This window comes from Bombus affinis, chromosome 10 (assembly GCF_024516045.1).
Source record: "Bombus affinis isolate iyBomAffi1 chromosome 10, iyBomAffi1.2, whole genome shotgun sequence".
In the NCBI taxonomy this organism is placed as follows: Eukaryota; Metazoa; Arthropoda; class Insecta; order Hymenoptera; family Apidae; genus Bombus; species Bombus affinis.
In genome coordinates, this window is record NC_066353.1 from 247,951 (window position 1) to 274,860 (window position 26,910).

The 26,910-nt window shown below is 36.5% G+C and overlaps 1 protein-coding gene and 1 non-coding gene across 6 annotated transcripts in view; one reads left to right on the forward strand and one right to left on the reverse strand.

The window, feature by feature from the left end:
- The window catches only part of LOC126921208 (acetylcholine receptor subunit alpha-like), a 101,610-nt gene that overhangs the window by 34,506 nt on the left and 40,194 nt on the right, over window positions 1-26,910 (forward strand). The window contains exon 3 of one of the 5 annotated variants that reach the window (XM_050732554.1): window positions 16,902-16,973. The exons of 3 other annotated variants lie outside the window; for them this stretch is intronic. The gene's annotated coding sequence lies outside the window, so the exon portion shown is untranslated. Of the gene's footprint in view, window positions 1-16,901; window positions 16,974-17,215; window positions 17,848-26,910 lie in introns of those variants that run through there. One more of the 5 variants, XM_050732556.1, reaches the window with a different exon arrangement.
- Window positions 10,785-10,858, reverse strand: Trnan-guu (transfer RNA asparagine (anticodon GUU)). Its single transcript has one exon. It is a non-coding gene; the product is annotated as a tRNA-Asn (tRNA).

Consider the following 26,910-nt stretch of genomic DNA (forward strand, 5'->3'; position numbering starts at 1 on the left):
TCGTAAAAGTATGAATTTGCATAAATATCCACGGTCTATTCGAGATCAAAGTTTCGTTGCTGGGTTAGTTGATGGTTGAATCGATAAGTTGGACAAGTTACCACTTATAATACTTTGACGCGATGAAACTTTGATCATGAGTATCTGCTCAAAAGGTATTAAATATTTAATTTTATACACAGAGTAACGAAATTTACCAGTGTTCGAAGTTTCAACAAAACCGGTGTCCGAGATAACTGAGCATCCCATCAGAAAATCCTAAATCGCCCTAATATCTCACATTGCTCGTGAATTATCTTCCCTTTCCTTCTTTAAAATGAAAAATAACGAGACAGGGTATAAGGAGATATCTTTTTTCATCCATCGTTCTCTATTTCTTTTTTCTTTTTTTCAACCCAAAGAATTATCTGAAAACACCCGATAGAATCTTTGAACCTAGTTTTATGAGTCCACTGAAATAATCTGAATTTCCATGAAACGTCGCGGGAACCGGAAGACCACAGAAGAGGAAGAAGTCTCATTTCGAGTGAATATTCGCGCTCGAACCGTCTTTCTTGAGATAGTTTCCCTTTTTGTCCGACCACGTCGCCTCGTATCGGAAGAAACAACGGAATTGAAATTAGAACGAGGCTGGCTCGAGTTCTCGGCCAGTCGGCGCTAAAATTACCGGGCAGAACGACGAGCTATCGACCTATAACAACAATTATTTCGTTTCCTTTTATCGGAAACTTCGTAATTGACGAGTGCTGGAGGAATAACAGTGAGAAACTGATTCCATTTATTTCTCTTTAATTATTATTAATATTTGAACTAGCAATTTTTAATGTATATCTAAATATGTACGCTACATATAGATGATCATAATTAAGCCATCGCCTTATTTAGCGTTAAGGATTAAATAATACTGAATAGTTAAATCTGACTTTAATTCCAAATTACTTAATTACTAAATATGAACCTTGTTCGATATTTTAACATTTTGCTTCGGACATAGCGTTAAAGCATTAATTACATGCAGCGTTTAAAGGCTCTTCTGCTCATGGAAAAACTCATACGATAAACGATTAAAGTGGTGTAATGAAAGGAAAACATTACAACGGCAAGTACTTTGTATGATTTTAATGTGTAATAGTAAAAATACAAATATTGAAATCTCGTCGAGGCTTTTTTCAATAATAACGATACTTTTAAGTAATTGTTTCTTCGTGATTTCCATAGAAATTATTTTAAGGAGGATATAGCGGACGTGTGTCTCACGTGGATGTAATGAAGTAGTTTTGCAACGAAGCTTCTCTGGTGTTTGTGCGTTAGTTCTAAACCGTTCGGAGTTAATTGTAGCATGAGACTGTGTACGTAGGTGTTAATAGGGTGCGTTAATTACGCGACGGACGCTCGAATAACTGTGCGCAATTACGCGGTTAATCCTCCTCTGTCTAGTTCTTTTGCACGATTATCTCACTTTCTTTTTCACTTGTTTTTATTTCATTTTCTCTTAAACGGTATTCTATTTTCCCGCCTTTTGCCCCTTGTGTAAAATCCGTTTTCCTTTCACTTATGTAGAACCTGTTTTTCTTTCACTATGTGTAATTTTTTTATATGTCCTGCTTTTATTTGTCTTTTTAAATCCGCCTTTTGTTATCGGTGTTTTTATACCTTCAAAGCCTTTTCGAAAAACCCTTTCCCCTTCGTGGTGATTCTGTCTTTTACCTTATTTTTATTACATCCTTTCTACCGTCTTTGTTACATTTTTAGTCCCGCCTTTTTTCTTCTTTTTCTTTTTTTTTTGTTGTGGTTTCATTGTGCGCTTCTATCGTATCTAGTTTACTCTTTAAATTCTTATTAAATTGTCTTTTATTTCTTTTCGCTTAAAGTCTTATACCTCCAAAGGCTCCTCTTGGCCCTTAAAGAAAAATGAGCTGTCTTGAGGTAACTGGAATCCAACCTACGATTTCTCATCCTGAAGCAGCTGCCTAATTTACTTTTCCACTCCGTTCCTGAAACACGATCTTTTGTTCTTCGTATTACCATTTACGAAATAGAGATCTCTCTGTTCCCTTTTAGCTCATCTAACTATTCCCTACCTTATTCATCCTACATTGTCAGTTTTCTCATTGTATATCTCAACCTTTTGTTCACTTTCCTCTTTTTCTCCAAATTTTCGCTATCTTTTCCAAAAACTTCCCCATTTATCCATCGAAACACAATCTTTTCTTTCGTCCAGTATTCTTCGATTATTTCCTCTTTTGGTTGAAAGTTTGCGTCTCCTTTTGTGCGTTACTCTACGTACGGAGCAGAGCTCTCTTTCTGCCTTCATTTAACCATTCTCTCTACCTTATTCTCCGTTCTCACTCAATTCTTTCCCCATATTTCACCCTCTTATCTTTCTCACTTCTCTTTCACCCAAACTTTCATTTCACTTCTCCATACATTTTCTTATCCATTCACACTTGCCAACTCTAACTTCTTTTCCTTTTATTTTCTCTATATTCGCAGTCCAGTCTTTTCATTCCCATTCTTCGTTTACATGCGCCGTTACCCTTATTCCAGTCAAATAAAATAATGTATTATTGTTCAAATAATCATTTTTCAAATATACCATTTGAATAATACCCAAGCTTGATGTTGATAGAGAACGAGGTTAATCGAGTGCAAGTAGGATTATCAGGCTGAACGGATGATAACCGTAAGACTAGTTTCCCTAATGATCCATGTATCACTTAGACTACCTGCAGAGTAGCCGAAAGTTCATCTCGTTATCTACAGAACAGGCGAACTCGGTACGCCGTTGACGAGTGGCGTTCACGTGGGTCTTCCTGGATAAAGAGGTTCCTTTAGGATAAGTTGCTTGCTTCAAACTAAGATGTACGCTAAGTGAAACTCCTTAACTACGTGCAACCTGCGTCTAAATTCTTGATGGCACGCTAGCACAAGTTTACAAGAGTTTCAGGATATTGACGTTACATCGATTATTTTCACGGTCGAACGTAAAATATTAAACGTATCCGTGGAATTCTCTCACATGATCTGAGCATGAAAAGAAGAAGTTTATTAATATACTCTTACTTTGCAATGAATCACTTTTCCTACTAGGTTGTCCGAAAAGTTTCTTTCGTTGCATAAGGTGATATTAGATGAACAACAATCTCTATTTTATATTTTATTGAATTAGGTATGATCCATTTCGTTCTATTTCTATTATTATATTCGTGCATAATTCAAAAAACATTGTGCCTCTATTATTTTCTTATAAAACGAAAGAAACATTTCGGACAACCTAATACTATACGAAAGTAATACTTAAACAATACAAAATATAATAAATGTCGGATCTAATTAATCAGTATGTAGATAAATTTGATGATAGATTGATATATAAATGCCAGAAACAGCAGTGTGCGAGAATACGTTCAATCTAACGTATCGTTCCAAGACATACAACTCCATAATCCGTATCAGTGCATTCTATGAACCAACGCTGGCCAAAAACGCAACTAAACGTAAGGGAACATTCCCCGGAGGTTCCAACACGACATCCAATTCCAAAACACCTTTCCTTCCTTTAATACGATCTTACAACGTTGGAAGGATTACGTAAGACCGAGTGGAGAAGCGTGTCGGTGTGCCGATATCGTGGAAAGAGGCCATCAACTTCATTTTTCCTACGGCGTGAAGGAACTTGGCCACACGGGGACGTTTATCGCGTCCGAGGGGGATCGAGTTCGAGTATTTCCATTGACCCTCCGGAAAAATCCATCGTAAACGTGTGTAGAGGGGGGTTGAGGGAAATGCTCGAAGGGTTCAAACTCAATTTGTTGGCAAAGTTGCACCTTCTGGATTCCTTACTGGACCAAGCCAATAGCCTTTCAAGCCACCGAGCAAACTGCCATCGTTTTCCTTCCTTCTTCCTTTTCTCCTCTTTTTCATTCCATCTCGCTCCTTATTCTTTTTTTTCTTTTTTCTTACCCGTTGCCTTCTTATCTGAACTGAACTGTACACGTGGCAAAGACCCGTCGAGCTTGCGACGTCTCGGTAACGCGGTTGCAGAATTTCGCCTTTGCGCGTTGGTAACGGCAGTTCTTATTTCTACTCGCGGACGTGGTAATTTTTATAGTTTCAAGCTGCTGGAAATGGAGAAACGGGTGTAATCGAGTTGGAAGTTTATGTGCAAGGTGTCGTGGAGCGAGTATACGGTTAAATCGAGTCTGCCGAGAGTTTCTTTTCTACTCGCAGAGAGACGCAAAGGATAATAAGTTGAATATTAAAAGTTAATACTTTTTTTCATATCGTTTTCTTCCATTCCAGCTTGAAGAGATTTGATCTGGGAATTGCAGATGATTTTAACGAGGGATACAGGGTGTTAGTTTCACTGTCGCGCGATGAAAAATCCGAGAATCCCGTGTGACTTTCCAACTGTTGGCAATTTAATCAAAAGTTGCTTTGTTTTGTTTAATTCACTTTAATATCCCATGTGATATGATGAGGTAGACATCATCGTTTTAAGAAATTGAAGAGTTTCATTCGTTTTTTTCCCCTAACACGTATATTTTACGATGAAAAGGAACGGAGCGATACTTTTTATGGCACAAGCAGCCATGACGAACCGCATTAATAGACAGGTCGATGTACCAAATGAAATCTCGAAACTTGATCACGTACTTTGTTGTTTGCCTTCCTCGTTCGAGCCTTTCTTTGAACAATCATTGGAAAAATTCGAGCATCTTCTTTTTCTTTCCCTCTGCCTCCAATAAATTTATAGAAATATAAGCAACGGAGTATTGTGGAAAGTTTGGGAACTCGCCAAGTATCGATAATTAGTTCCTGCATGTGCACAAAGAAACTAGAACGAAATTAAGACAACGACCCCGGGATGGGCCGGTCCAACAATAAGCCCACTCGGTGTTTGAAGCAACTTTGAAGCGAGCTAATTTACGATAATGGTATCCTGAGGGCTACTAAAGCAGCCCGCGGGATCCGAGACGCGATTAAAGTCATTTCCACGACCACCTTGGAGAAAACGCCGTGCCGGGGAGAATTATTGTTTCCCCCCTTTTACGGCCGACTAAAAACACAGTTACGATCTGGAACGACTGAAATCGGAATTATTTCTCTTGGGACGACTCGCGTCTCTTCGTGCTAATTTATCCGTCGTTTGTTGGGAATGTGTCTATTAAGCTTCGAAACGTTTGTGGAATGTTTTACTGGTAAACGTTGAAATTTAGGATGGTCTTATTCGATTATCGTCATCGCGGGAGCGATAGAATTTTTTTGCAACGAGTTAAGTGTCCTTATACTACAAACAATATAAGGACACTCTTAACTCGTTGCAAAGGGGAGGATCCTGTCGATTGATTTTGATTATCGTACGTTTCAACATATGAATAATTATTGCAGTAATTATTGTAGATTGAGTCTACGGATTTAATTAAGTTTCTTTTAGAAACGAAGATAAGTAGCGGGAAAGATACGGTTAATTTTCATATTTGTCTCCTAGGGGAGAAGACTTTGTTGTAAATTTCTAAATTTTCATAGTGCGCAATCGAATGTTTATAATATCCTATTCGAGTCTAACGTAGCTTTTTGCAGATTGTATCCATAATCATTCTTTGAATTATATCACAAATAAGTATGATAAACGACAAGATATTGGAAAATTAATATTAAGTTCATAAACACGCTGAAGAGTATTAAAATATCTTATCCAACACTGCTATGAATTATAAAATAAAAATACGCAGAAATCTTGTTAAAGAGTAAAATAATCCTATCTCATGGATTGCAGCAAACAATTAAAAAATATACAAAAGATATGTAAAAAGCAAATACGTACTTACGTCTGCACACTCGATATCAATTTCTTTCAATAATTCCTGCAATCAATATAATCTGAAATGATCTTGCGCCTTTTCACGATCAGAATCGTAAACAGGAAGATCTTTTCCCTTTCATTTCCTGACGTTTTACTCGTGAGTCGCGGAGAAAGGACTCGAATCTGCGGAAAATCTGCATCTTCGAAGCTCCACGGCCGAGATGATAGCATTATCGAGTCGCTCGAGCGGCAAACGAGCCGATCGTCGATAATCTCGTTGTTCATCTCGCGGTCCTGATCTCTTTTCCCGATCTTGAATATCTTTCGAAGTGCAAATTAGCCCGGCAGGGATCCAAGGCAACGGCAAAAAAAGAGAGGGAGCTCGGTTCATCGATCGCAAACCGATCGAGCGTGAAATTTCCGCGAGTCCAAACGAAAAAAAATTCGCTAGGACTGTAAACTTCATGAGACGACCGCGAGATTTGAAAGATATCGTTGTTGTACACTTTGATACAACCTAGTCTCCTTTCTTCTTTTTTATTCTAATTGCATTGTCTTTATAGACATTTTAAAGTTTATTTATCGTGGTTTTTAATTATACACATTGACAACTGTATAGGTTTCTCTAATATTATAGAAGTTAGAAGTAATCCCCTGTTGGTTATTGGACTATTATTCCCATTGTTCTACATTTTGCTTTTAACGTGTAAGTACAATGGAATTCCATTTATCTAAACTCGTCGACGGACAAATAATTCATATAACTGGAATTCATATATCTAATAGTAGTTTAACAATTTTTTCCGCTACTATTATTTTTCGTTCACATAATAGAAATTCGCGTTTGAATGAATGTATTCGATCCGCAGAGATCCAGCAAACAATTGACATTTCGTTCCAATAACGGCATCCACATAAATTGGAAGACCGAACAAATGAAAAAAATGAAACAGCGTTTGAAATGTACGATGAATTAGTATGAAACTACGATATTTTTTCTTCGATTTATTTTATTCAACTTTGATAGAGAAATATATTAGAATTAATAGAAATTATATAACATGTATATTCTTATTAACACGTAATTGAGAAATAGAATAAAATACGTATAACCAACTTTTATCACAATACCATCGAAATAAAAATCTCGAAACTGAAATCCTATTAATCTTGATACGTTCTGTACTCCCCAAACCTGCAAGTCGATTAACGATCCTAGTCTGAAACCGTAAAAATCGACCACTTTGAGCTCGACTTTTTCCCTCAAATGGAAAGGGTTCGAAAGGATACGAGCAAAGTGGGTGGTAAGTTGATCGAACTCACGGTCGAACAACGTGGAATCAACGTTCCAGAGAATTACCTCGGCCAGCCACACGGCCTGGACGAGCTTTCTCGTGAGAACGGACAAAAGGTGTAGACGTGGCAGAGAGTCGTCTCTGTACTTTGGAGGCTGTACCACGAAACGGCCAGGGGGGCTTCCTCGATTCCGCCTGTGGAAAACTGATAGGCTTCTCGAACTCGCCGCGATTGCCTCGATCTTCTTTGTCACGATAATGACTTTCCACTTCGCGTATCTCTTTCTTCGAGCATCGACCCGCCGCGCCGCCTCTTTATCATTTTCACCGAAAAATTCACCCTTATCGGGTTAAAGTGTTAATTAGTATCGATCGTTGCCATGTTGTAAAGGTCGAGGCTGTTAATGGATTTTTGCTAATCAATGTGGTCCGTTGATACTTTGAATATGTGATACTTTGTGAATACTTTTACTTTATTTTTTGATTTGTCGCGCAAAGAATATTAAATAGAATATTAATAAGAGATTTTGTTAAACATATTTTTGACCTGTCGATCGTTATTTTTGTATCTTGCTATGTATGACGATGTAGCGCTGAATATATTTTTGGAAAATGGCGATTACAAAAACCGGGAAATAATTGGCGAAATGTGGTGCAACGAGTAACGTTAAATACTAAATATAAGTGCGATACTGAATATTATTCTTCTATACACCATATTACAGGCTTTCGTGAATAACAATACTTCTGAATTTTTTATAAATATCTAGAGGTTTCCATTTCATTCTTGCAATGTTGATACCCGTCGTAGGCTGTAGCTTTTATTGTTATCCTCTTTTTGCATCAGCCTCTCGACTCTCATTATTATCCTCCAAGGTCTATTTTCAATGGATCAATTTTAAATTTCTCTCGTCCTAATCTAAATTCCTCACTTTCCACTGATTCCATTTAAAAACTATCGCATAAAGGATATTCTTTCTTATCCCCATAATAAGAAGAAAGCAGATCGAATTGCAGGAGATCGTAGAATACTCTGGTTCTGCAGACGAACAGCTCCAGCAATCGAACTATTCGTATTCCTCGTAGACCCTCTAAGCCTAATATTCTAATATGGCGGTCGCCTAAGCTCCGACTCACTCGCCCAATCTCCATCATATCTTCTCATCTCAGTCTCGAACCAATTTCCTAATTTACAGTTGAAAATCCGCCCTCGAATCATGGATAATCGTGTCTCCATTCGCATTTTCGAAACGTGCACGCTTTCACTTAACGCTCTACCGACGACACAGACAACCCTAATCTGTGTTCCTTTTTTTTCATCGTGCTCCCGGTTTCGCACAGGATCACGTTACGGTTTCTGAGACCCGAGACTATTAAAACAGCGGAGGTCCCCTTTACAGAAAAATAGGAAAAGAGAAATAAAATGAAATAAATTTACACGAATATGAGATAAAATTTACCTTCTAGTAAGTTATGTTAAAAGATCTGTATAATGCATTTTTAAAATACAGATATCCTTTTTTTATTTTTCGCGGCGAATTTACAGAATTTTACTAATTTTATCATGTTTGTATACTTTGAGCGCACGTATCTGCGTGTTTCGGCACATACAGTGACGAATAGAAGAAAGTTTATAAAATGGAATAATTTTACAAAATGAGTATATATTGAATAAAAGCAAGGAATCGATATAATTTATATCACAGAACAAACGACTATTGCCAACTTGGTGAACAATTTTTAATATAAGAGTTACCAAAACTCATAGTGTATCGGTTTTAAATCTTTCATCCGTCGCGCTACGTTATACTCGTAAAATAAGATGCACTTTTTCTTTCTCTTTTTATAGCGAGACCCGAGGCTATAACCTTCACTAGACCCCTCCCCCTTAATGCGCTTGATTTCGCGTATCGCGGATTTCACTGCAGCCACGAATGGGGTACGTGCGTGTTCTCGCGATCTACGGGTTATCACTGAGACACAGTGACGCTAGAGTGGGGAAACAAACTACTGGAAGTAGGGATTTTAGCGGCGGAGCGAATGGTGGGGCTACGGGTAAAACAGAGTTCCAACAAGCGCCAGCGGCAGATGTTTGCGCTTGTACAGACGTCGTTCTAGACGCAGTTCAAAGTTAAATGAGGTCGGGAACGTGCAGCCATATAACCCGTAATACTGTGGCAACGAATTCGTGGACTGACGAATCTGACACATTACTCCGTGATGCTCGAAATTGTCGAGTCGCTGCTTTGCATCGTCTCAACCTTCTCCTCTTTATTACTGAACCATCATTGATCGGTTACGATTTGCTTGATACACGCCACAGTTTATCGTTACTAAAGTTCCGAAGGAAAGCTTCTTGCGATTCACTCTTTTTGAAAGCTTGTGTGTAATGCTTCATGAAGATGTGAAAGAATTTGTTGATCAAGGACGAATAAATAAAGCTGTAAATGTATGGAACCGAGGTTTTGGGAATTTTTAATTGGAATAGAGAGTTAGATATATTTATATATATATACACGCTCGTAACATACAGAAACCACTCATTTCTTTATTACACATTTACTTTATATCATATATGGAAATTTGTGAAAAATTCAAAATAACTAAATAACTACAAATTCCAACTCTTACTTTCAAGTTCTTCATTTTTTAATTACAGATTTAACTAGAGCAAAGAATTTATTTTTAAAGTTACATAGTTAAATATGACTGAAGAGCCTAAATAACTGAAAGCCTAAAAAGCTTCAATGTACAATTACTCACTTCATAAAGTTTTCATTACTGTTCTTTTGCGAAACACTTTTGCAAAACAACGCTACATATTATTTTTACGAATTATCAGAAAAAAAAAATAGTCAGTTAGCATCAGAAATTCCACTGACCACCGTCGTTGCGAGTGATGGAAGTCAGGGAGCGGAGTTTAATCAGGGATCATCTCCGGCAATCATCATCTGCTAAATCGATCAGTAGTACTCCTACTGTCTGACTAACGATAACTCTTCTCTGCTTCAAGATATTGCCTCTACCGACTAATTTTAAATGCGAGAACTCGTAACTCCACATAGACATCTAGTGGATGCTAGGAGAATTACTTAACACAAATAACAATATCTTTAAAATTTCGCATTTATTAGTTACAAACTAATACTGGAGATAAACATCCACAAATAATTAAATAATTTTATTTTTTAATAGTTCATAAATAAAAATATTTCACATCTTTTTTCCACATTTTTATTAGTACCTACATAGTAGTTTTCTAAATCTTCGGTGTTTGTCAATATCTTTTTCAAAGCTTAATTATTTATAAGTTATGACGAATTATTCATTTTGGTAAACCTGTATACTATATTTCTTGAATACAATGATCGTAATACATTAATGATATGATCGTTTATGGTAGTATCCCTTAAATATTCTGATAGATATCATATAGTACAAAATCTTTGAACATAGCCGAAAAGAAAAAAGAATTTTTCATAACAGTTTCTTTTCTTTTCTGTAGAATATACTTACATAATACAATAATGAAATGTTCACGTCTACACATATTTCCATGTAAAAATTATTTAAAACTATATGATACATTTGCAATAAGATAAAATAAGTATCATACAATACATAACAGAAAAGCATTATGATTGGTTAATTTATTAATGAATAAAAAAATGACAAAATAAATCCGCCCCCGGGTGGGCTCGAACCACCAACCTTTCGGTTAACAGCCGAACGCGCTAGCCGATTGCGCCACGGAGGCCGTTGGGATTCTCGACTACGATAAGGAAGGTAAGCCGTAAGTATCTTTTGATTCTAATTTTTAATCGATATTTATATAAAAGTCATATAATTTATTTATACAATAGTATCTGTATTCGATGAAATTCTGATCACGTAGTAATATCACATTCTACGTTTCACGTTTTATAATTTAACTTGTAAATGTTTCATTAATGTTCTCCAATATATTTTGAATGAATCATATTGGCTTCTGTGTTTTGTTTCATACACTTATACAATTTTCTACAAATAAGTATTTAACGTAGATAAGGGTTTTGAGTGAAAAAAAGGAGGAATATCGGAGAAATATGGATAACGTCGTAGGAATTATGATATAAACTTAAAGTTCCCTTTTGGAATTATCTGTATCCTTATCTCCCTTTTGTTGTATCTAATGACCAACCGTCATTGTTAGAGGAAAATTATTAGCATAAAATGGCCAATTATGTGCTTTACATATTTTTATCTTTCCTATATTACTTATTCCTCTCGAAATGAAATAAGCGGAAACGTCTTCTAATGCGAGAGGATGCACAAAAGACGGCCGGAAGGAAATTGTTGGCCGGAATTATCGAATATTACGCGATAAAAATATGCATCACCGCGAGTGCTTTTCTGCGTGGGACAGGGACATTTAATCAGAAAATCCATCAAGAGATTGCTTCTGGGCAATTTCTTTTCTCTCCTGTAGCGAACCAACATCCTCATCTCCTTCTGTAATTCGCTCTTCTTTACCTTTGCTAAATTTTTAAGTAAAAACATTCAAAATATAGTAAATATAGCTTCCCTATTCGATTATTATAATTATTCTTAAACTTCTTATAATCTGTAAATTTTTATTTTAAGCATATTTACGCGTATAAAAAGTAGGACATATTTATATATAAATTATCCTTCTATTCAATCTGATAGGTAATATTGTCGGAATATGCGGAAGACTAAATGGAAGTATCTGATAGGTCACCTTAATAGAGACATACGTACATTAATAAACACACAGATTTGATTATACGGTGAAATCAATTGGTATGTGCATAAATTCCACGGTTAGTTCAATAACCTTAATAAATTCACTAATAACACATTTACCAATCAGGAAGTGGTTATATTAGGAGCAGATAATTACAGTTCGGTACCGGTCGACTGTGCAAATTTTAACCTACGCTTTTACTAGAGATATTAACATATCCATGATGTTAATAAGAAATATAAAACGGTCGTAAAACGTTGAACTGAAAACCGTTGTGAATAGAGAACATTCATATCTACAGAATGATATTTACTCTGTAAACCTCGTACATAATAATCCCTCTATTTTTTTGTCTTCTTTTTTTTTTTTAGGAACAATATCTCCTCTTTTTCAAGTCTTTTTCAATCTTCTTAATATAGAATACTGAAAGTAATAGTTGCTGTATAAATGGACACATAACTAATACAATAAAGTAGAATGTATTTATATGTTATATGTTTATATGTTATATGAATTTATATGTTGATAAACATAAAGAACAAAATTTAGAACATAGACGTGTTAAGACTATTTTCAAAAGCATTGTAAAATGTTAAAAATTCTTTTGCTCTCTTATCCTTGTAACAAAAAATTCGGGAAATTTTTAAACGATATTTTTTCACATTTTCTCCTTATACACTCGGTGCGTAAAATATTTTGTAATATTGAGATTGTTACACAGCCGTGAGATATTGTTTAATAAGGGCAGCAGGTTGATCACGAGGTAAGCGCGAGGGCTAGGAAGTTATCGTTCGAAAAGTAGAACTGTCGGCGAAAAAAAATTTAGTGCAGCTGTTGTACGGCCCCTGATAACATTACGTTTCGTGGCCCGTATTCTGTCGAGCACGCGATCTCTACCCAATCGGGGCCTCCTTATCTCGACGTCAGCACGACCTTATCGTTAACTCCGAGTATTCGACTGAAAAAAATGCACACCGGCATCGCGTACCTTTTTCCTCTTCTATTCCTCTCTATAAATCCTCTCGAAGGAGCCCTCTTTGCAGATGCTTATCGTTATTTCTGTCCCTTATCCATGGAACTTATGATATTTCGATATTTCGATATATAATAAGATTGATATTTTTTTTTACTTTTTTTATTCTTTAACTTCGAACTGTTATGTGCTCACGGCAAGAAAATATCAGAATTGATTGCGATTGTTTATTTCAATCCGAATTTTGGAAACTAACATGTAATTATTCTAAATATATTTGGTATAATAATTTAGTTTGCTATAGAGAGCTAATTGTTGTTGCATCGTAGTGATGTTAGCTATAACAATTTTTTATTAAAGGATAGATTTTTAGGGAAAAAGAAAATCGAAAAATTAAAATTCTTATAATATTTTATAATATAATATTTTATTCTTAAAGAGTGAAAATATTCGACAGTTTGTACAAAGAATCTTTTATGAGGACCAACGATTCTACTTCTACTTTTAAAAATGTTATACATGCTACGGTATGAATATTTTCTATTAAATGAATAATTTTCTTTTATCTAAAATCTTTCTTACGAAAGTTTTATCTCATAAAGTAAAAATACAGTCGAAATTTGCTTCTCCTTTGAGTCGTATCTATCTCCTACAAAAAAAAACTGCGATTCATTGGATCGTTGAATAAAAATGGCAGTAGTTAAGGAGTTCATGTAAATCGACGCTCGAAAAAATTCAGGGAAAAGGTATAGGTACTTAAAACAAAAAGGAGAGAAAGAGAGACGAATCCTGTTTCGTCTAACGAGAAAAACGGGAAAAATAACGAGTGTTTATGAAAGGAAGTTTTATGGTTCGTCACATCGATGGTGCGCCGCGATTGATCGATTGTCCATCATTGAGAGTCTGGAAAAACGAGCTTTTCGGTGTCGACGCTCAAATAATAGCCCGCGGCGTTCGATATGCAAAATTGTCCTGCAATCGACGACCCATGAAACTAAAAAAAGAAAGATAAAAAAAAGTAAACGAGATTCGAAAACAAAGTCGGAAACCAATAGCGTGCATACGCCAAACGGAAGTTACTAACCGCCATAATTATTCCATGTGTCTCGATTTGATATTCTTAATCTGCGCTTTTTTCATCTACTTACTTGTACATTTTATTTTTGCTCTTGTTTCTATTATACTTTGTTCTCTTTTTTTTCCTTTTCTTCTTCCCATTTTTGGAAAGAAGTTAACACTTTGGTTTATGTATACATTTTATAGCTATAATTGTTAAATCTAATTATTAGTTGACATATTTATGGTTTTTCGAGTTTCGATCGTATTTATTAGTACACTTTTTTCCTATGTCTCGTGAACATACAAGTTCACTTTAATAAACCAGAAAAAATAATCAAAAACTAAAAAACCACAAACATGTCTCATCATCGTAAAAGCTTAAAATCTAAAAGTAACTACATATTAGCTTTTGAAATATGTTTTCATATAAATCTTCGATTTTATGAACTGAAACGTAATTCAAAATTAAAGTGGAGAGTTGATTCGGCCATATATATGTATAATTCACAAGTGTATCTCGATATTATAAAGCGAGAGTTTAATGCAGATCGATGAGTTTGCTAGGCGTTACCGATTTCGCCCTCTTTTCTACCTTCCCTTTTTTCCTTTTTTTTTTTTTTTGTGTGTATGTGTATTCTCTTTTTTAGTTTTTGCTTTTTCAACGAGCTTAGGTGAAGTAACTTCTTTTTTGTTGGAAACAAATTTAGGCGAAACAATTGAATACAAAGCTGCTGCATTCCATTTTCCGCTTCGACACGACTCGTCGTTTCTCGTTCCGGGCAGTTTTTTTTTTGCTACTCCTCTATACTTTCTCTCCGATATCTATCGGAGAGATATTGAAAGGATGGATTTTCATTATCGCGCCCCCTTTAACCCCCTCACCTCATCGATTCTCGATTTCAATCGTTGAAATAGATTCCCTTTCTCGCGATTTCGATATTAAGTTCAGCTTTTTTTCCGAATTCTGTACCTGGCCGAAGTCTTTTCTTTTCGTTATTCCTGAAGCAAAGAGAAACAACAAAGTGACAGATTACAATTTGTTAAAATTTCTCATCGGTTGTACGAAAAATATTAATTTTAATTTTAATCAATTATGTTTAGTAACCGTTGTGAATATAAATTACATCTACTAAACTAAACTCACGATGTTTATCTGTATACCTGTATACATGTATACCTGTTATAAATAACTGATTTCGTTTTATCCATATTTTTCTAGCAAGATAATATTAATTAAAAATTTCGAAGAGTATTGATTCTATGTATATTCTCCGCTTCTCAATATTTTCTGTCACCTAAATTTTTTAGTTTCCTGTCAAGATCAACGATATTATTAGAAATCAAGTTTACTAACCATAATTTCCCGATAGAACTATCACGCTGATGTTTTACACGCGAAACAGATACATTTTACCAAGAAATATCTTCGTTTACCGGTAGATTTTCCCTGGTTAATATACGGGTTACGTCGAATTCCTGCCGGAGATCTCGTAATTTCCGTAACCCGGGCTATTTATTTCCTGATGACCATCAAGTATATCTCCGTTTACTTAGCGAACTACTATCTTGCTACATTTACCGTGGTATTCGATTCGTTTACTCGATACGGGAATCCTGATCAGGTCATTTGTACCTGAGCTCTGTTAAATTCACATCTTTCTGAAATTATATAATTACTTAAATAATTGCTACGCTATCGATAATCGGAAATTCACTCTATCTCGAATAAATATCATTTTCTAAACGATTTCTGTATCAATCAGCTTATCGAAAAAATAAAAAATTGTATTAAAAAGAGAAGAAAGTCGATTCGCTTTTTGTTACTGCTTAATACCTAAATTAATTTTTCATATGAAATTGTTATCTTTAATGCAGAACAATCCCCGAAGATGAAACAACGATTACTTTAATAATTCAACATTTTTATATTCAACCTCATTAAAGATATTTGAATAAACCTTAACTATCCAATAAAAGTATACGTAAGGCAAAAGTAAATGAAAAATTCTATCACGTTTCACAAAGAATTCTCAACTTAATTCTTTATGCTTTTCGTCGACGTATTTCCATTCATCAGCAGACATTTTCCCTTCGTTACTCTATCTTGTCGCGTTATTTACGAACACCACAATTTGCTCACCGGCTTTCTGTATTTTCATCAACGTCTACATCGCGCGATTAATATCCGACGTACTCGTGACAACGAATTGCAAACGAGCTCCCTGTCTTCTCTCTCTTTCCATCGACTTTAAAGAACTTAAGATACTTAAAGCAAATCGTGATCTACGAGGAGCTGGTAACAGGGCTTGGCACATCGAGGGAGCGGCTGACTTGGCTCGAATCACCTCGTTTTTCGAGGCGAGCCACTAATTAAGAAATACTCCCCTTAATGTCTACTCTAGCAACACGGAGACGTACTTCAGCCAACTACCCCCATGTTTCATCCTTGTCCACCACGCCTTTTTCTAATCTCATCGTTATATCAATGGGAATTGCGGATCGCTTTGTATAGAAAGACCGATTTCCAAGGTTTACTCTTTAGTAGGATACATCGGAGAATCTGGTCAACAAGTGGTATGGTTAAAAGGTTGATAGTACAAAGTAAAATTAATGGGTACGATTTTTTTAGCACATATTAGGTAAAGTTATAAATATGAAATACTGGGGATACTATGTACGTTGTTGTTTCAATGGAGTTGGAAGCGAGGTGACAAATAATTTTATCACTACTTTTTAATACATAGCGATGTTTGATTGTAATTTTTGCTTATATATTTCCTATATATCTCAAAATCATAGTCGTACAATCGTTAAAGATAATATATATATTTGTATGTATAAAAAATTTTATACGGGGTGTTCCGATATCGTTCCGCATAATTTCGCCATAAAATAAAAAGATATCGAAAAATTCTAACGCGGATTCGAAATAACAACGTATTGGTTTTCATTGGATAGAGCATAAGAACAGATTGACGATATTTATTTGATAGGATGTTTTAAAACATATTTTTTCCTTAGGTTGCCAAATAAAGACAAGGATATCCATCCGGTGTGAATGAATACCCTGTCTTGGACCAAATCTATATATACGTATGTCTAACATATGTTTTAATACGTCGCAAAATTGTAGTTATTAGTTCATATGCGCCATGGGATGAAAAAGCTTAAAAATCGCCGCTCTGCATAAATGTAAATGAAAATTGCTAGATCCACCGTTTCCCCTTCCACCGTTCCAGCTACCTGCATTAGCCTATTCGGTCGGACGGAGAATCCCCACCAAATTTCGACCGAACTAGATCCACTATCGAGTCCTCGCGATGTCAAACCGAAGTCAGTTAATCCGCGCCCCTCAAACCGAAACCATCGCGTTGATCGTCCCTAACGACGAATTTAGAACTTGTCCCTGAAAACAAACATCGCCTGGAGGCCATTTGACAAGAATTTATTTCGTCTAGCCGCTATCAGCGCGCCTCTCCTGCCGGTGCAACAGGTGATTACACGCGTTCGGCAAATATCGTCCAATTAAACGTCCCTGGCATCGCCGTTTGCCCGGCACTCGTCACTTTCTCTCGTCGATGCCTGCCGATTCTCCAAACCATTCGGCAAATTTCCTGGCTACGTCACGAACGTTGTCCACGGGGCAATTCGCGCTCGTCGATCAACCGACGAACGAACGAACCGCGTCAATTGAGAACTAATCCTACCTCTATACCGCTGGCACTGTGCTACCAACGCTCGAATTCGATGTACAATGTAACACGTGTTTGGAGGGCGAACCGTGGGATCACGTGTCGGGAGTCGAGTGAATTATTGTCTCTGTTGTGAAATTTGTGGACAGTTGTGGCAGTTGGTGGTGTGTTGCTCCGAGTCGATAGAGATGGTGTAGAGCGATGAAAGTTTCGGCGAACATTTGTAGAACTGTTCGAAAGTGTCCTCCAGAGTGGACGAAGTTGATGGGAATTAGGTGAGTTTACACACATATACAGTAATATTACGCGGTACTCATTTAACACAATCAGAAACTTGTCACCACGCTTTTGTATAACGCGATTGCAAAATTATCTAGCTACGTGATGTATAAAATTATCCATTTACGTGATTTATCTTCCAATATAGAGTCGAAACTTAGGAAACGTATTCCGGAAAATTTCTTGTTGCTTACTGCTAACAATGCTTGATGCATGCGCTTGTGAAATGTGCAAACATCTAACAGAATGTATAATCCCTTTACTCTTATACTTAATCTACCTATACTTAATCCATCGCACGTGCAAACGTACGTGAAACTGAATTAACATTTAGTAGGGAAAGTTACCGGGAAAAATTATCGTAAATTATATAACCGCACTTCCAATTCAATAACGCAATTTTAAAAACTTGTTTCTTCGTGTCTAAAGGCATATTTCTTTCTCGAACTTCAGAACTATTTTCACTCGTTTATTGCGAACAATTGCCAATTGTAAAAAATACATGTGAAATATTTCTGTAGTATACTATGTACGTATCACAGTAAAACTTCGCCCAACGTATTTTTTTTATCAAGTCAATGTAAGAAAGACATATTTTCTTTTACTATCTGCCCAAATTAAATTTCCTGCAACTTCCTTTGGAAACCTCTAGCAGATTCCCATCAAAATTTACATCTGTCTCAACATTCGTATGAAAACGTCGTGAAACACGAAATCCAAAATTTTTCCACCCGCTGTATGTCAGTCAAACTGTCTGTTCTCTTTCGTCCTTTATCTCCTGACCACCCGTTTCGATGAAAGCCGAGCACGCGGAATATTTTAACATACACAATTGACTGGGCGCTCGCTTATTGGATCGAGGCATAGATGCACGTGTGTGCATGTTCAGAATGGCCTTCGAATTCCAGGGCGGAATCATGGTCGTGGGGACAGGGCGAGGAATAGGTTAGCGGGGAGGACCTATTGGGATTTTCAATTGAACGGACACGGAACGTCGTGGAATTCGTGTGCGCCTCGAAAGTCGAGGAATGAAGTAATTCTCGCTGAATGAATGACCTTTTCCGCGGCGGCGCGACTTCACGGTACTCGTTGCACGGTTCATCGCGATTATGCGAATCGTAGGCATTCCTGGATTATTCTCGAGCACGCGTGGATTCATTATTGTGTTCCTTCTTTTTCTTTTCTCGTTTTGCTGCTTCAAGGAAGATAGATGAGTCTCGATTACACTTCTTCGTAGTACTATATGTACATAACGAGTTTTAGAATTGGTTTCTAGTTTGAAAATTGAATTCGGAGGAGGAGAGGATAGTTGGTTTTGATAATTAATATTTGCTTTGGGAAATTAACATTCCTTTACTCTTATCGCGTTTTATGATCAATAGAAGCCAACGTTTAATTAACAAGGGATGTTAGATTGCTAATTAGGTTATACAAATCGAAAACATAATGGGTGGACATTTCTGACGATATAAGAGAGTTCCTGTAATAAAATATCTTTACGTTGAACGTTCATAATTGGAATTTTTGCTTGTTAAGAAGATCGTTTAATTCAAGAAATATAGAGTTTCCAGCTTACGACATTTTGTAATCAAATATCATCCAAAGATCGTTCAACGTGTTGTCATAGATGGCTTGTGTTACTAGATCGTTTAGAATGATTGAAGTAAGATAAATTTCATGTGCTAAAAAATTATCAACAGTGTGAATGATTCAGATGGCATGGTCAGAAAAAACACAATGTGATAGTTTGCAAAAATTAAACGTTACGACGAATATGGTATATTTCAAAAGTGAACATGTTGCTTTTATAACAAATTATAAAAAATTTTATAAATAATTGTCAAAACACATTTCCATATTGTCGAAGAATCTATCGAACTTTCTCCGTATGTACCGTAAAAGCATACATTTTATTACCTCGAATCTGGAAAACTCGCCCATAAAATAAGACAAGCCAATTCTCCCGTTACATCGATTTTACTTTATTTAGCAGTATGATCCTTCCAAGACCTAAGGAACGACGACTGTTCCTTACAAATTCTTATCTGCCACGCCTTACTCTTTCTCTTTTCTTCTCCTCTGTTATTCTCTCGCGAAGATAGGGTTGAAAGAGCGTCAAAAGTCGACCCCTAGAAACCAGGAAGACAGCAAGTTTCACTGGTATTGCAGTTGTTACACGGTTGAAAGTTTAAGCTTCCCGTCCTCTTGTCAGCTGAACGTGACGCGCTCGCACGACGACGAACTTCGTCGCCTTATCGTCCCGCTATAAATATTTGATATGAAATCCTTATCCCCGGTAAAAGACGAAAATCCATTTGCCGTGACGAAGAAATAATGCAAAATCCAGAGAAATATGGGCGTGCGCTCTTTCGCGGCGGGGCGGGGGCCTTCTGTGAACTTTGGATAATGCAGGTCTCGAAACGCAGCGACTTAGCAAACGACAGGTTGCTCGTTAACCTTTCACCTTTATTTCCGCGTCTCGGGACACTGAAATCGGTAAAGGTTGCTTCTTAATACAGTTCATCCCGTTTGCGTCGAACTTACACACCAAGACGAACTTTTTAGCGACGCTATTTTATTCCCATGGCATTGGAATATAAAGGAATAGACATTACGCTTAGAAATTTCAAGGATTGAACAAATCTGTACAAACATGGTAACCATACAGCGGTTGTTTATGTATTTTCATATGTTTAGAAACATAGGCGAAGAGGGATTTGCTTCACCTGTTAGATATTACTAGTACTGTACCTTGAATAGTTTAGATACTTTTGCATATTATATTCACATCCTGTGCATTTCTGCATCTATAAATGTATAAACATCCGTAAAGTGATAACATACGTACAGTGGCAAGGATATAAATAGGGAAAAATTATTGCGTTAGATTCATGTCAATTTAACTCGTATTCGTTACCACGAATAAAAATTTAGAAGTCGTCCTATATTTATGGTGCTTCAAAATATGTAAGAAACCTGCTTTTAAATTCTTTATTATAGAGTAAGCATTTCCTTATTTATACGCTCGTTATCGCATACAATAAATGCAATATAATACAGGAGGAAAATTAATATTTTCGCGACATTTGGAAGCTCTTTGACTAACCCTTGATATTTTTATTGCAAAACATGCGAAATCTCGCGTCTTATTGGAAAAAACTGGCGAAATATATATCTATCTTCAAAATATCGTGTAAATGACACGAAACGAGATATTTTGTGCACAGATAAGAAAGGGTTAGTGAACGTCTGTTAATATCGATTGAATATCGATAAAATATCGATTAAAATAAGAAATTTGTTCTTGGCTTTTAGTCTTTTGTTCAGAGATTCGTTTTATTCCTCGTCTGACTTCGTCGTATTAGATTCGGGACAAAGACCCGTTCAATGATCGCCAGAGGGTAGTTTGACTCGACTTCTAGTTCAACCGGCGTTGAGAACTTCTTTCACAGGGTAGTTTCGGAAGGAATGAGGAATTTGGATCTGGTCGATCGAGGAGTTAACACTCGTTACGTGCCACGGAATTTCGTTTGAACCTTTGGAAACTTGACCCATCGTTTGAAATTGCTCTTTCTTTTCTTCATTTCTGCTGCCTTTAATCCTATCTCTTATAAAAGCGTCTGAAGCTTTTCGGACCCTAGGCATACAAATCAAAGTCGCTACTCTTTTTATATGAACAATGATTTGTTTCAGACTTAAGGAATATAAAATGTAAATAAAAAATCATTACTAAATTATTTTAAGGAATGAAACATTTTTATTTTCTAATTTTCTCATCTCTGAACTTATTAATAATATCCTCGTAACAAAGTATTTTTGGAATATTCATTTCTATGTACATTCATGCCAGTGTGTTAACTTTTTGTTGCGAAAAAGTAGCGCGTAAATAATTCTTTGTCAGTTTCAGTACCGAGAAATGTAGATATAATTTTGTTTTCTATTATAAAATTCAACTTTTCAGAAGCAACGAATACATTCTCAGTCTTACTTAATATATCAAACTGTTCCATTTCCACTTTTAACTCACCAACATCTTATTTTACAACTTTAATGGTGTAATATAAATTGGTATATATAATAGTGTAAAATAATATATATAATAGAAGTAATATGAATTTCTGTAATATAAATTTTACAATACATAAATGCTCCCTCGTTATAATCGTATACAGGTACATAAATTTAACACACAAACTCCTTCCAACTGTACATTGTTCTCATTGTTATTATCGAAAAATATTTTGTTTGTAATTCGTCCTTGTTTTCTATATTTCATTGGAATAACATTTTCAGTTTCATCTTCAAACTCCTTGCAATTTTTATGCATAGTTTTAATAAAATTGCTTATGCCATCGTATAACGATACCACTGTAGATATCGAAGCTGCGGATGATTGCAACGATTTGCTAACAGCATTTATTCTATCGCAAATTGTTTCCCAAATACATGTTAATGAGACAAATACGAATTCATCGAGTAGCCTCTTCTACTCGAACAATTTCAGTTTCGTTTACGGATAATTTGTTTAATGCTGTTTGAATGTTAACACAATTCTCTTTTGTGGCATTTACTGCATCAGCTCCTGCAGATCACCTTGATAAAGGATTTACAATAAGTACCACCATTGGTATACACCATTTAATTAAATTTAGAATTCAGTGAATTTATTTATTTCATACGCTAATGAGAAATATCTCTGTTCGGGCCTATCTCTCTCGGCTAACGGTAAACGCGATCCCGACGATGAATTCGTACTTTTGAAAATATAATTAAGAAAATACTAGGTAGAAAATTATCTTACTTTCAGCTGTTATACAGAAGGCGTTATACTTTGAATATTTTTTCCGTGTTACGTGCATTCCGTGCAATTTTTCATTTGCAAATTTTCTACAAATGTTTAGAAACCCGTAGTCAAATAATAAATAGTATTCTTTTGTTTGTAAGAAACTTAATCCGGAATTTTTATTAATGGCATTGTATAAAAAATCTCGTTCCAGAAATGTCATTAACAACGTCTACTCTTACAATCAGTAAATATCTGTGGTATAAAACACTTTGCAATAAAAGGTTCTTCCGAAAGAATCTCTCGAATCTTCTAAAACTGGCAAAAGTTCCGTGGAAGAATGTATTTCTGCAAGGGTGTAAAGAATGTAAACGAAATAAAGGAAAGAAAAGAGAAGCGTATTCTTGTACGTGTCGTCGGGTTTAGCATCGTTGAGAGTGCATCGCGATACGGTGACAAAGGCACGGCAGATTTTCTGCTCGCGAGCGAGTCACAACTTTCGAGCACCCTAACGCCTCTCTTATTGTTATAAACGAGAAAAGTGCTCGGCCGGGACGGCGAAAAACTCGTTTTTCTTCTCGTGCATGCCTCGCAGCATGTTCCACAAGCCCAACTTCCTCTCACCTCGACTCTTCGACGATATTCCTCGGTTTTCCGTCTCTCCTACTAGTAAAAATTTCTCCCGTATAGTTATCATCCTCTTATCTTCTTTCCAGATTCTGCTAGATTCGCATTTCCTTCGTAATCTTTCGATATGTATGTATTCAGGACACGAATTAGTCGTTCTACTGTATCGTAAAATGAAAATTAATCCTTTAGGCAATTTTTCTAATATGATTCATCAGCAATTTCAACGTGCTTGTATAGCCAAATTTCGTTAAATCGAAAGTTTCACTTTGCAAGTTAATTATCGCGGGTGTATGAAATTATTTATGGTATATTTTTCGAATAAAAATTTGCACGTTGTATGCAGAATATGAAAGGATCTTGCCAATAAATATTATGATTACCGTAAATATTACCATATTCACCGATAATACCGCGTATTTCATTCTATTCGATATCGTGCGTCATTGAGAAAAGATGAACGTCGAATTAAATCTTAGTTCAAAGAAACCATAAATGATATTACCCTGTATGACACTGAAAAACGTAAGGCCGCGTGTTTTACAAGGTGCATTTTTCATCCTTTCATTTGAAATACCTTTTATCTTTTTTCTTTCCTTCTTTAACCCCTCAGCGACGTCCTTTGTACTTCGTATGGATCTCCGTTTCTTCATTTGCCGCCGCACCGCCCTCGTCTCCGTACATTCTATGGATTTCAGTTTCTTCGTATGTAGCCGGCTGTCCTTTGAATCTATTTAGCTGGAAGAGAAACAGGAAGCAAGTGGTATATACACGAAGTTGTTGAAAAGGCTGTTGTACTCACAGTCGTCTTAAATTCTTCCACAATTTATGAATAAATAACGCGATACAGAGAAAAGACGCGGTTTGGATAAAATATGAAATGTTGGCAAAACCGAAGGACAAACGCTGTCTGAGAAGGATCGCTGCGAATGATGGATAGTTCACGAGACACAAAGAAGATGAGTTGTCCTCTCCAAGTATGGAAAAGGAAAGATTTCGTGTACTGTTGTCAAGAATTTGGTAGTTTTTATGTATTGGCTTGTCCGAAAAGTTTCTTTCGTTTTATCAGGAAATAATAGACGCACAACGTTTTTTGTCTTATATTATTTTGTTAAATTACGTACGATCTATTTTGTTCTGTTGGGATAAACACCGCGACATTTCACAGACTTGGTTTCACGTTTGTATGAAGGTGCACTGTTGTAAAAAGCACGTTTGAGAAAGAAAGACACTTCTCGGACAACTTAATAGATATCGTGTATTGATCTTTCGAATGGTATTGTATTAAACAAAATTATTGAAATCAAGTCTTTCAGATCGTGTAAATCTATGTCTGCATAGACGATATAGAAAGATGATCCTCCATCGACTAACTAATCCAAATATTTATTTATTTGTTTACGGGCTGAAGTTCTTTAATACGTAATACTTCATAGAAAAATAAAGACAACGAGCATCGAGTTACAATAGATCGTCGATAAAAGTACACATCCTTCTGTTCAATACTTTAAGTATTTAATACCTTAATGTATTGTGAATCGAGCTGTGTAATCTTATAAATAATTCTACCTTAAAATATGTGATAATTCGTAGTATCATAGTTATGACAAAAGTCCTAAAATATGACAACCATCGCACAAGAGAGTTACAATTTTTATTAATAAACGACTCAACAAAGAGAATCAACAATTATATCTTCCAGTGTGTTCGGGTAGCTGCAACAAAAATATTGAAACAGATCGAGAAAGAAAACGGATAAATTTAATAACCAAGAACAAATTCGATAATCAAGCGATCAACTCGATCGCTACGACTAGAAACGAATCGGATTCGGTTGAAATTTTCGCCGAACAGAAACCGGTCAGAAACTCGAACCTGAAACTTTATAGGCGACACGGACCTAGCCCAAACCGAGGTGATCGAAACAAGCCGGGAAATTCGATCGATGGAAAACTCGGTTTTCGAATCGCGAATCGCACGTCATGGGGAGGGGCGTAGTGGATGGGATAGCGTCGATGTACAATTAGTCGCGCGAAGTTTAACTTGCAAATATGGAGACGGGAGAAACGTCGGCATCGGGTCAGATCGATTCGTTTCCGAGCGTCCAATTAATTCCCGCTCACGGAAATTCCACGAGCATGACGCGTCGTCAAATTCAATTTCGCTGGGGCCTGATGCTGCTCGCCCGACGATCCACCCATCCACCAAGCTACCGGTATCGGCCGCCAAATAGAATCTTATTTTAATGAGTCGCGCCACGATCGAAATACCGCATCCCGAAATAAAGAGAGCCCGCTGTACCCGGGGCCACGAATCCCCTGAATCTTTGATGAGGGTGTCTCCGGGATCATTCGTATCCCGGCTTTTTAGCGATACCCCGACGCTCGTTGCAAAATGAAACGGCCCCTTCGTATTCATGCGTCATTCGCTAAATGTTTCGCGGTCTTTGCACTGGCCGTTTCTACTGGCGGGAATAATTGGATTTTGGGGGATAATAATAATATCGGATAGGGAGGGTTTTCTAAAGCTAGGGTGAGAACGTTGGTTGGAATTACTCGTCGTAGGAATTTTGTTAATTTATAACGATGAACTTTTGGAGATTTTTTGCTAAATACTTGGAGAGAAACTTTTCCTTCTGCGTACCGTACATTTTGATCTCCGTGGTACAAGTTCCGTGTTTTAATTGTTGGTAATTCCAGTGTAAACTTTCTAGTTACGAAAGCGGTTTGTGTTAATACTGCTGGAAAAAATGTATGCAAATGTAAACATTTAAGTAGGAGAAACGAACGCAATATCGTCCAGGCTTCATATTTCGTAAAAAAAAAAGTATCGGCTGAGCTTTAGTGGGAGCGACACAGAATTCAAGTTATAGGTAAATACGTGTAAAGGGCACATTTTAATCGGATCGTTGTTAATGGAAACAATTTCTTCTCCGTGCTGGTCCTCATGGTTTAATAGGTCCAATATGTGTCAAGGTAACTTTTAGAAAAACATTCTTATAATTCTTCTGGTATTACTGAAGCCTACCGGAACAGAGAATCTCGTAATAAATAAAATTGCAAGAAATTTGTACGTATCACAGTCCGTATTATTATGTTATTACAGTCATTTGAAAGAAAGATCCGGCCAAAAGAAAGTCTAAATAATCCTGAACATTCGAACCAATGATGTTTACATATTATACGACGATATTAGATAGAAAGCAATTGTTCGATCAGGTTCGATCAAGGATTCGTTGGGAAATGGAAATTCGCTAAGGCTACGGGAGGAAAGGACAATGTACACAAGGGCGAGGATGGTCTAAGAGAAAAAAATTGGCATATTGAAATTCTGAGGAGCCATGGCTCGGTGCAAGAAGAAGCCGCAGCCAGCAGCTAACGGTTGCGGCACCCTCGTAACCCAATTTAGAAGAGGACACAAAAGAGTATTCGGTGATATTGAGCCGTGAGATGCGACCTACTTGCAAACCGACCGACCGACCGTTTCTGCCTTACCTTTTCCCTTCTTCCTTCCTTCGAACCGCCGTGTTTTTACCTCCTCCTCCTCCTTAGCGACACCTTTTCTCTCTGCATATCATCTGATCGCGATTTCACCGACAATACCTGCACTTATAGTTTTACTTTTTCGATTATATGGTGGGATTTATACG